Source organism: Stegostoma tigrinum, unplaced genomic scaffold (assembly GCF_030684315.1).
Source record: "Stegostoma tigrinum isolate sSteTig4 unplaced genomic scaffold, sSteTig4.hap1 scaffold_177, whole genome shotgun sequence".
NCBI lineage: Eukaryota > Metazoa > Chordata > Chondrichthyes > Orectolobiformes > Stegostomatidae > Stegostoma > Stegostoma tigrinum.
Genome location: NW_026728117.1, coordinates 37451 through 48057, shown reverse-complemented (window position 1 = coordinate 48057; position 10607 = coordinate 37451). Strand labels below are relative to the sequence as shown.

General features: G+C 44.0%; 1 long non-coding RNA gene across 2 annotated transcripts in view; it reads right to left on the bottom strand.

The window, feature by feature from the left end:
- Positions 1-286: 286 nt before the first annotated feature.
- Positions 287-10607, bottom strand: part of LOC132207842 (uncharacterized) — a 47640-nt gene continuing 37319 nt past the window's right edge. For both annotated transcript variants that reach the window (XR_009443900.1, XR_009443901.1), the window contains exons 6-8: positions 6481-6540; positions 4806-4970; positions 287-391 (exon numbers count right to left, since the gene is read on the bottom strand). This is a non-coding gene — a long non-coding RNA (uncharacterized LOC132207842). The remainder of the gene's footprint in view (positions 392-4805; positions 4971-6480; positions 6541-10607) is intronic.

Genomic DNA, 10607 nt, shown 5'->3' with positions numbered 1-10607 from the left:
CTCAATAGCCTCAATGTGGACTTGGCCACCCTCAAAATCTCCCCACCCGCCAGCCTCATCCTAGTTCCTAGACTAGTTCCTCCCCTCATCCCCGCCTCAATGACCTGTCCGCCTTCTCTCCCACCTATCCACTACTCCCACCTCACTGACCAAAACCCACCACTGCTTGGAATTATTCTTCTTTTCACACTTCATCAGCTCGATGTTATTTCGAAAATCTATTTTCCAATTGTTGGAAAAAGTGAGATAAAGAGAAGTAAAAGAAGTTACATTCTTACCACTCGGGAAATCTCTGAATATTCTTCTGTTGAAAGGCCGCCAAGGAACGATGCAATTCTTGTGTCACAAACGCTGTGAGGGAGACATCTTTTTCGGTTCCACTAACTCCACCCTAAGGAAGACAAACCCACGTAACATATCTAGTGACTTAAAACATACTCTATTGTTGCCCAAGGTGGAGAGCTGGATGAACACAGCAGGTCAAGCAGCATCAGAGAAGCAAGAAAGCTGATGTTTCGGAACAAGCCCCTACTTCAGAAAATTGGCGCTGGAGAATCTGAGACAACAAGGTGTACAGCCGGATGATACTGCTTGGCCTGCTGTGTTCATCCAGCTTTACACCTTCTTATCTCAGATTCTCCAGCATCTGCAGTTCCTACTACCTCTATTGTTGCCCTTTCACTTTACTGAACTAATATGAGCCAGTCGTTTTGTTTAGGCTCGTGTAATCTTACGCTTATTGGCCTGTACAAAATCCTGAATTAATTTTGATCGACTGACGGGAGGAGAGATGAATTTTTTAGAAATTTTTGTTTTCTACCAATTTGCAGAGGGCATCGTGGGCGATTGAAGGACAGTGTCCTTATCCTCCAGGTCTGCGGACTGCATCGTTACCAACTTGCCTATTTGCATATACATACAATATTCATTATGTACCAATGAAACATAATAAACCAGTACTACGTACTAAAAACAACGCTCACATATCAATGGAAATTTAAATATTTATCATAGAGTTTGAAGAATTGAATTCAATGATACAAAGCAAAAACCAGTGAAGATGAGTGCAGTTGGTCAGCACTTTTGTCACTAAGTGGAGGTTGGCAGTTTGAGGCCACCCAGGAACAAGCAAGCTCTGTCTAACTCCAAGGGCAGCACGGTGGCTCAGTGGTTAGCACTGCTGACTCACAGCGCCAGGGACCCAGGTTCGATCCCACCGTTGGACGATTTTCTGTGCGGAGTTTGTACATTCTGCCCATGCCTGCATGGGTTCCTGCTGGGTGCTCTGGTTTCCTCCCACAGTCCAAAGATGTGCAGGCTCGGTGTATGGGCCATGCCAAACTTGCCCATTGTGTTTAGGGATGTGCAGATTTGGTGTGTTAGTCATGGGAAATGTAGGGTCACTGAGGAAAGGGTCGGGGGATGAGTCAGGGTGAGATGCTCTTTGGAGCGTGGCCGTGGACTTCTTGGGTCAAAAGGGGCTTGTTTCCACACCGTAGGGATTCTATGATATGGAAGTATCTTTTGAAGTGGACATTCATGGGTATGCTGTAACAGAGACCTTGAAATACTGCACAACAAATACTTGGAACTAGACTGTCAATTCAGACATAGCATCAAAAAAGGTCATGGAAGTTGTCACCGATATAAAGCAGGATTGATGAAAATCCAGCAGGAAATGGTGTCAGAAGGCACAGTATCTTTTATTCATCTCCAGTTATTTTGTCCAAGGCACTGGATGCTGGCAGGATTGAAACATTTAAGAAATGCTTCACAAAACACAAATAAGGACCTGCACATCTTTGAACAATGGGAGGAAACTGCAGCACCTGGCAGAAGCCCCTCGCAGACGCGGGGAGGACGTGTCAATTCCACACAGATAGTTACCCAAGACTGGAATCTCAATTGGCTCCCCAGTGCATGCGCAGCTCGAACCACTGAGCAACTACCTTGCCCAGAAGGGGTTTTATAAGCGCATACATTATTTCCATTAAGACAGATCCAATCCTCTATGTCCAATCAAAATAACATATTGTAGATATCATGACAACAATCATAAATGATTTTGAATAAGTAAATCAAAAAAATTGAAATAGTTTCCAAGCCTAAATACTAGATATGGTGCAGTTAAGATGAATAGCGCAACAACAAAAAGGCCATATTTTATGTAACCATCGGTAACACTTGAAAACTTGCAACAATTCGTCGCCAGTAGTGCTCTGAAGTGGCTTGATGGTGCACTCCTTCAGACACTGGAATGAAACTCCAAAGATCACAAATTCTCCTTCAATACCGTGTTGTAACAGTGACTGCATCAACCTGAGTTTATGGGCCTGACTGGAAACCCACACAACATGCATAAACAAAAAAATAATCTAAGGTGACAGGAGAAAAAAATGTATGTATGTATGCAACGTCTTTGAAAAGCAATTATTTGTAGCGGCTGCAAGCCCATAAGGAATCTCGTTTCGCAGATTATATTCATTTGCACTGCAGGTCATGCCAGTCAGAATCAGTTTTCGTTTCATGACAGATAACTAAAATGTCCATTACAATGAACTTTGGTTGATCAGAAGATTTTAAGTAAGGACTATGTCTTGTGTGAGCTGACGGCATTAGGGGATGGAGAAGGTACATGCACTGCTGGCATCTTGACACCATTGAATGAGCAAGCGTGGACGCAAAGGTTGTAACAGCTAACAATTGTACAGGCAATATCTTTTGAGCTCCTTCCGAGCGGGCCTGTAATACTCTAAAGCTGTGCCAGACCCTCAGTTCCTCCACCTTTCGTACGCTGCCTTTTCTTTTTGACAAGAAGCACCTCTGTACCCGTCATCCAAGGCTCCTTAATCTTACCCCTTCTTATCTGTCTCAGAGGAACAAATTTATACATCACTCGCAACAACTGCTCCTTGAACAGCCTCCACATGTCTGCTGCGCCCTTTCTGTGGAACAATTGCTCCCAATCTGTACTTCCCAACTCCTGTCTGATAGCATCATAGTTCCCTTGACCCCAGTGAAATATCTTCCCCTGGTAACTGCTCCTTTCACTTTCCATGGCTATGGTAAATGTGAGGCTCTTGCGGTCACTGTCGCCAAAGTGTTCTCCCACCACGAGATCTGACACCTGTCCTGGCTCATCGCCGAGCACCAAATCCAAAATGGCCTCCCCCCTTGGCCTGTCCACATACTGAGTCAGGAAACCCTCCTGAACACACCTGACAAAAACGGCTCCATCCAAACCATCTGCACTGAGGAGGTTTCGATCTATATTGGGAAAGTTGAAGTCACCCATAACAACAACCCTGATACGTTTGCACTTTTCAACAATCTGCCGGCCAATGAGTTCTCCGATCTCCCAACCGCTATTTGGGGTCTGTAGCAAACCCCAAGTGAAGTGACTGCTGCCTTGCTGTTCCGAACTTCCACCCACACCGGCTCAGTCGACAAACCTTCCTTGGCAACCTCAGCCCATACCACCACAGTAGACATGTCCTCAAAGGTTCTTTCAGCCGCCGTTATACTGTCCTTGACCAACAAAGCCACACCTCCCCCTCTTTTACCACCTTCCCAGACCTTAATCAAAGATCTAAACACGAGAACCTGCAACATCCATTCCTGACCCTCCTCTATCCATGCCTCCGAAATGGCCACAACATCGAAGTCCCAGGTACCTATCCAAGCTGCAAGCTCACCTACATTATTCCGGATACTCCCGGCATTAAAGTCGTCACACTTCACTCCAGCTTGCTGTCTGCCAGCACACTCCTGTGACAGTGAGGTCCTGACCATGTCCTCCCTACGCTCATCCTCCTGTGTACTGGGACTACACCTCAGTTTCCCATCCCCCTTCTGAGCTAGTTTAAATCCAACCGAATGGCACTAGCCAATTTCCCACCCAGGATATTCGTGCCCCTCTCATTCAAGTGGAGACCGTCCTGTTTGTACAGGTCCCACCTTCCCCAGAATGAGCCCCAATTGTCCATGTACCTGAAGCCCTCCCACCTGCACCATCCCTGCAGCCACGTCTTCAGCTGAAATCTCTCCCTGTTCTTTGCCTCGCTATCACGTGGTACGGGTGACAAACCAGAGATGACCACTCTGCTTGTTCTAGCTCTCGGCTTCCACCCTAGCTCCCTCAAATCCTGCCTGACATCCCTATCCCTCTTTCTACCTATGCCGTTGGTGCCTATGTGGATCACGGCTTGGGGCTGGTCACCCTCTCCCCTCAGGACCCTAAACACACGATCCGAGACATCAGAGACCCTGGCACCTGGTAGGCAACACACCAATCGTGAGTCTCTTTCGTTCCCGGCAAATCTTCTATCAGTCCCTCGAACTCTTGAGTCCCCAATGACTATCACTCTCTTCCTATCCCCGCTTCCCTTCTGTGCAAGAGAGACAGACTCTGTGCCAGAGACCTGCACCCTACTGCATACCCCTGCTAAGTCATCCCCCGGAACAGTATCCAAAATGGGATAGTTGTTTTTCAGGGGAGCGACCGCAGGAGATTTCAGGGGAACGACCACAGGGGAAGGTTCGTCAAGCTACACCGGGTAAACGTGCATTTTTGGCTGAAGAAACATGTGTTTCAATGTGAGCTAATGGAAGAAGCCATGGAGTCAAAGCTAAACATTTCGACAATAAGACAACCATTCTTAAAAGCAGCATACAGCGTGAAAAAGAAATGAGCTGCTTTAATATCCACTTAAAATTTATGTGGAATATCAGATGGAATTTTCTTATTGACTCCATTGTGCAATCATGTCGAGCTAAAAATGTTAACTGCATTAATTAATACTAACCAGAAACGGACTTTGTAGTAAATGGTTTGACGATTTTCTGGATCTGGAACATCCCTTTTCCTTCTCCAACGAAGATCGTACCAACCTATGGTACCAAACTGTGAGTCACACGGATGGGACATGTAATCTTTAAATTTCTCATCAAAACAGTCTAATCGTATGGTTCTGTGCAATAAAAGACAAAGAATAAACATGTTTCCAACAATTTTGCTGATGTTTACGAACAGAATGCTCAAATTCAAAAAGTTTGGGCTGGCATGTCTGCTTCCTCCAGCCTGTTTAAACTGTTCCATTCAATGTGAAATTTGTGATAAGTTTTAGCACACAGGTCTATGTGATCTGCGCCACCACCTTCTATTCGTCATACATGCTTTCCCCCTCTTCCTGTAATACATTCCTTGAAGTGTTCAATGAGATTTTGATTTTAAATCTTATCGTCATATTCTTTTGATTCTCAAGCATCAATGAATCTGATGTTGCCGCCATTCCATGCAGTGCACAGCACGTCAAACAGGAGTCTTACTCTTGCCATGAGCACTGAGGTAGTATGGGGTCACAACTGTCTCATAGTTCAGAATGAAATTCTACATATAGGGCTATGAAGAGTCATGCAGTTAATTTTATTTGACACGCTATTTCTTTTCTTCACAAATATGCTGAATTTAAAGTGATCTTCACCCTCATTTAAAATGAATTCAATATCCAACCATCTGTAAAACTACCATATCCAAATTTTAATTTGAGTTCAGTGTTACACAAATATATGACTATTTTAAAAATTATATTCGAGTCAACATTAACATTTCATTCCCTGACAGCGGGTGAACTTACTTTTGAACTCCAATTTTCCTTCGGTATTAATGGAGAGATGAGCCTTTTTGCAAGCACCGAAAGGCTGCACCAGTTTATGCTAAAACTTACGGAACTGTAAGTTTCACAAATATGTTCCTATTAAACACTAATTCCTATTGAAGCAGTATGAGCTAAATTCATTCAACTGGACAGCAAAAACGGTCAAGATTTTAAAAGCAAGCAACTATTTTGAAGTCACTCTTCGAACTAAATTCCATCTTGGTGTGTGAGAGTCCATAGGTTCCTCACTCTCAACGAACCATTCAACTGTCATGCAATTACTGAAACACACAGACAAAAAACATCAATGTTAACAGTCACTAAGATTTTGAGAGTGATTTGGAATTCGTACTCAATACCCCCTGGGGAAAATCTGTTCCAATCTGGATAGTACTCACTTATTACCATCCCACCTACCTTCCCCAGCACCTCCTCCCCCTCCACACTAATTGTTTCTGAGCTCCCTTCCACCCTCCATTTCTCAGGAAGGGTCCTGACCCAAAACCTCAACTTTCTTGAGCCTCTGATGCTGCCTGCCCTGCTGTGTTCCTCCAGCTCCACAATGTGTTATCTCAGACACCAACATTGGCAGTTCTTACTATCTGGATAACTCATTCTCACCTTGTCACAAGTGATTTATACTCATTATCTTTTCAGATGACGCATGTACATGTATATACATAAATATACATATTGCACTTTTATGCCTGAACCACTAACCTAGAGGGTATTTTAAAAGAGTCTCTTCATATCTGCATGCAAGAGAAATCATCAAGGTCATAACTTTCATTTTAGGAATAACTCGAACATTCAAAATACTCACAGTCAGTGTCCCATTTCCTTGACCAGTCAATTTGATGTGAATCTTTCTTCCAAGTGGAAACTATAACAGCAATTATATTTGAGAGTCAAACACTTCATTGCATCACCAATATTTCCTTGTCTGTTTGAAGCATAACATAATGAAATAATCATGGACAGATTGGCCAACAGTGTAATTTAATGTGTGTTATGGCAACTGAAAATCACAACCATTGAAGTGATCTTTAAAAAGCTGCTGTCATACAACAGAGCACTTTTTGAGATGCAGTGATGAACATACTTCCTGAGATGCAAATAATATATGCCAAATTAATTCCAAAGAATACCTTTACAATTAAAAAGAAGACCGGTAAGTCTCACGTCTGTCGTCTGCAAGGTGTTAGAAAGGATTCTGAGGGATAAGATTTATGACCATCTGGAAGAGCATGGCTTGATCAAATACAGTCAACACGGCTTTGTGAGGGGTAGGTCATGCCTTACAAACCTTATCGAGTTTTTTGAGGATGTGACTAGAAAAGTTGATGAGGGTCGAGCTGTGGATGTGGTGTATATGGACTTCAGTAAGGCATTTGATAAGGTTCCCCATGGTAGGCTCATTCAGAAGGTCAGGAGGAATGGGATACAGGGGAACTTAGCTGCTTGGATACAGAATTGGCTGGCCAACAGAAGACAGCGAGTGGTCGTAGAAGGAAAATATTCTGCCTGGAAGTCAGTGGTGAGTGGAGTTCCACAGGGCTCTGTCCTTGGGCCTCTACTGTTTGTGATTTTTATTAATGACTTGGACGAGGGAATTGAAGGATGGGTCAGCAAGTTTGCAGACGACACAAAGGTCGGAGGTGTCGTTGACAGTGTAGAGGGCTGTTGTAGGCTGCAGCGGGACATTGACAGGATGCAGAGATGGGCTGAGAGGTGGCAGATGGAGTTCAACCTGGATAAATGCGAGGTGATGCATTTTGGAAGGTCGAATTTGAAAGCTGAGTACAGGATTAAGGATAGGATTCTTGGCAGCGTGGAGGAACAGAGGGATCTTGGTGTGCAGATACATAGATCCCTTAAAATGGCCACCCAAGTGGACAGGGTTGTTAAGAAAGCATATGGTGTTTTGGCTTTCATTAACAGGGGGATTGAGTTTAAGAGTCGTGAGATCTTGTTGCAGCTCTATAAAACTTTGGTTAGACCGCACTTGGAATACTGCGTCCAGTTCTGGGCGCCCTATTATAGGAAAGATGTGGATGCTTTGGAGAGGGTTCAGAGGAGGTTTACCAGGATGCTGCCTGGACTGGAGGGCTTATCTTATGAAGAGAGGTTGACTGAGCTCGGTCTCTTTTCATTGGAGAAAAGGAGGAGGAGAGGGGACCTAATTGAGGTATACAAGATAATGAGAGGCATAGATAGAGTTGATAGCCAGAGACTATTTCCCAGGGCAGAAATGGCTCGCACGAGGGGTCATAGTTTTAAGCTGGTTGGTGGAAAGTATAGAGGGGATGTCAGAGGCAGGTTCTTTACGCAGAGAGTTGTGAGAGCATGGAATGCGTTGCCAGCAGCAGTTGTGGAAGCAAGGTCATTGGGGTCATTTAAGAGACTGCTGGACATGTATATGGTCACAGAAATTTGAGGGTGCATACATGAGGATCAATGGTCGGCACAACATTGTGGGCTGAAGGGCCTGTTCTGTGCTGTACTGTTCTATGTTCTATGTTCTATGTTCTAAAAATCTCTTTACATTGCGAAGCTTGTCAGATTGCTATTAGTCAATGGAAATCGTTCAGAACAATTATTTATTCCCAGATGAAAAGGAAGTGTATACATTTCATGACAACAAAATGTGAGGCTGGATGAACACAGCAGGCTAAGCAGCATCTCAGGAGCACTTTTGTCCTCCTGAGATGCTGCTTGGCCTGCTGTGTTCATCCAGCCTCACATTTTGTTGTCTTGGATTCTCCAGCATCCGCAGTTCCCATTATCTCGTATACATTTCATTTTCACATCTTATCCAAGAGAGAAAAAAAAAAACCTTCATGAATGCATTGTCAAACAAGAAGACTCACAAAAAAACTCATTTGGCCCATTGAATAGTCCTCCATCATTTGGTGAGATCATGGTTGATCTCATTACATTTATCATGACACAGCATTTCCACCAAACCCTCCTTATAGCTAATACATTCCGATCCAAGTAACATCCTGGTAAATCTCTGTTTCTGGGCCATGCCTTGTCTTTCTAAATATTTTTTCAGTCATCTACAAATTTAGCCACAGCACATGCACCTCTTTCCTCCAAGTCATTAATAAACAAGCACAAGAGCTGTGGTTCCTTCAGCGCGACCTCATTTCTGACTGACAAGCCAACCCTGGCATCTCTGTCCATTTGTATCGGAGATAATGGGAACTGCAGATGCTTCAGAATCCAAGATAACAAAGTGTGGATCTGGATGAACACAGCAGGATGAACACACAGAAGTAGAAGGGTATCGGCACAAAACGTCAGCTTTTACGCTCCTGAGATGCTGCTTGGCCTGCTGTGCTCATCCAGCTCCACACTTTGTTATCTCTGTCCATTTGCCTGTTCTTTCTATCGGACATGAATCATTGGCTATTTCGTTCCCAACACTTATCCCCTGACAACCACCTCTCTGTGATACCCAGAGTGATGTATCTGTCAATTTCAATCGGCTCCACAAACTCATTCACTTTGTTTCATACACTCCCTGCAATTCAATACAAGATCTTCAGTCTGGCATTTACAGCCACCCTTCTTATCTGCTGCAGCTGAAGTGAGACTCCTGACCATTTCCATACTTTTTGTCCTATTACTTGCTCTGGAAACTTTGCTGAGCACTTACCAGCTTCTAACTTTTTCCACAATTTTCCATGCAACTGAGCTCACCCACTCCACACTTTTTATTTTAACGCCCTAGCCCCAGACCCAGCTCTGTATTTTGCGAGGATACTTGTCCCAATATGATTCTCGTCGAGCCTATAACACCAGAACGACTCCCTCCTTCCCCATACCGATGCCAATGTCCCATGAATTCAAACACATTTCTGCCGTGCCACCATTTGAACAATGTACATCTATAATTATGTTCACACCGTGCCAAATTGCTCAGATAATAATCCAGAGATTATTACCATTCTGGTTCTGCTTTCTCACCTCAGCACCTCGGTGCTCATCATCCCTCAGCAGAACCTCTTTCCTCTATCTTCCATATCAATGGTACCTGTGTGGACCACGATAGCTGGATTTCTACTCCTCCCACTTCAAGTTCCTTTGTAGCCGAGATGGAATATCCTGAACCTGGGCACCAGGCAGGCAACATTACTTTCGAGACTCTCGATCCTGGTCACAACGAACAGTGTTCATTCCCCTAACTATACTACCTCTGATTATAACTACATTTCACGTTTTATCCCCTCTTGAATGTCCCCCTGTACCACCGTGCTATAGTCAGTTTACTCATCTTCCATATACCCTGCACTCTCATCCACACACGAAGAAAGAATCTCAAACCTGTTAGATAAGATCAAAGGCCAAGGTTCCTTCTGCACTACATCCTTGATCCTTCCACCTGCCCTGTTCTTTGTCATTGGCCACTGACCGAGTTTCAGCTAGTTAATCTAAGGTGTGTGACTGCCTCCTGAAGCACAGCATTCCCTGGTAACTCTGCCCAACATGATTTGTTGATTGGTCAAAACTGAGATTCCAGTTCATCAACCGTAAGCTGGAGTCTGGGGCCTGACCACTCCACCGTCATGTAGGTACAAATCATCATCTGGCCTGGCATCTCCATTTCAATTACTTCGATCTTAATTTGATTTGAAAACATTCTGGTCTTTTAGTTTGTAGCCTGTAAATATTTCTCCGATTTACTTTCAATCTGAAAGCTACCGATAATAGATTCTTAAACCAGTAGCGATCACCAACCAATGAACCTGGTTCACCCTCTCGGTCCCTGATTCTGGCTTCAATTCACCCTGTCTCAAAAAAAAAATGCTTATGAACTATCAGGCAAAAAAAGCAAGCAAATGGCACCTCTTACACTCTGCACTGACTTACCGCATTGCCACCAAGTTCCCCAAAATATATATTCACTTGGTGCATTTCACTCGAGATGTGATCTCTTCTTCC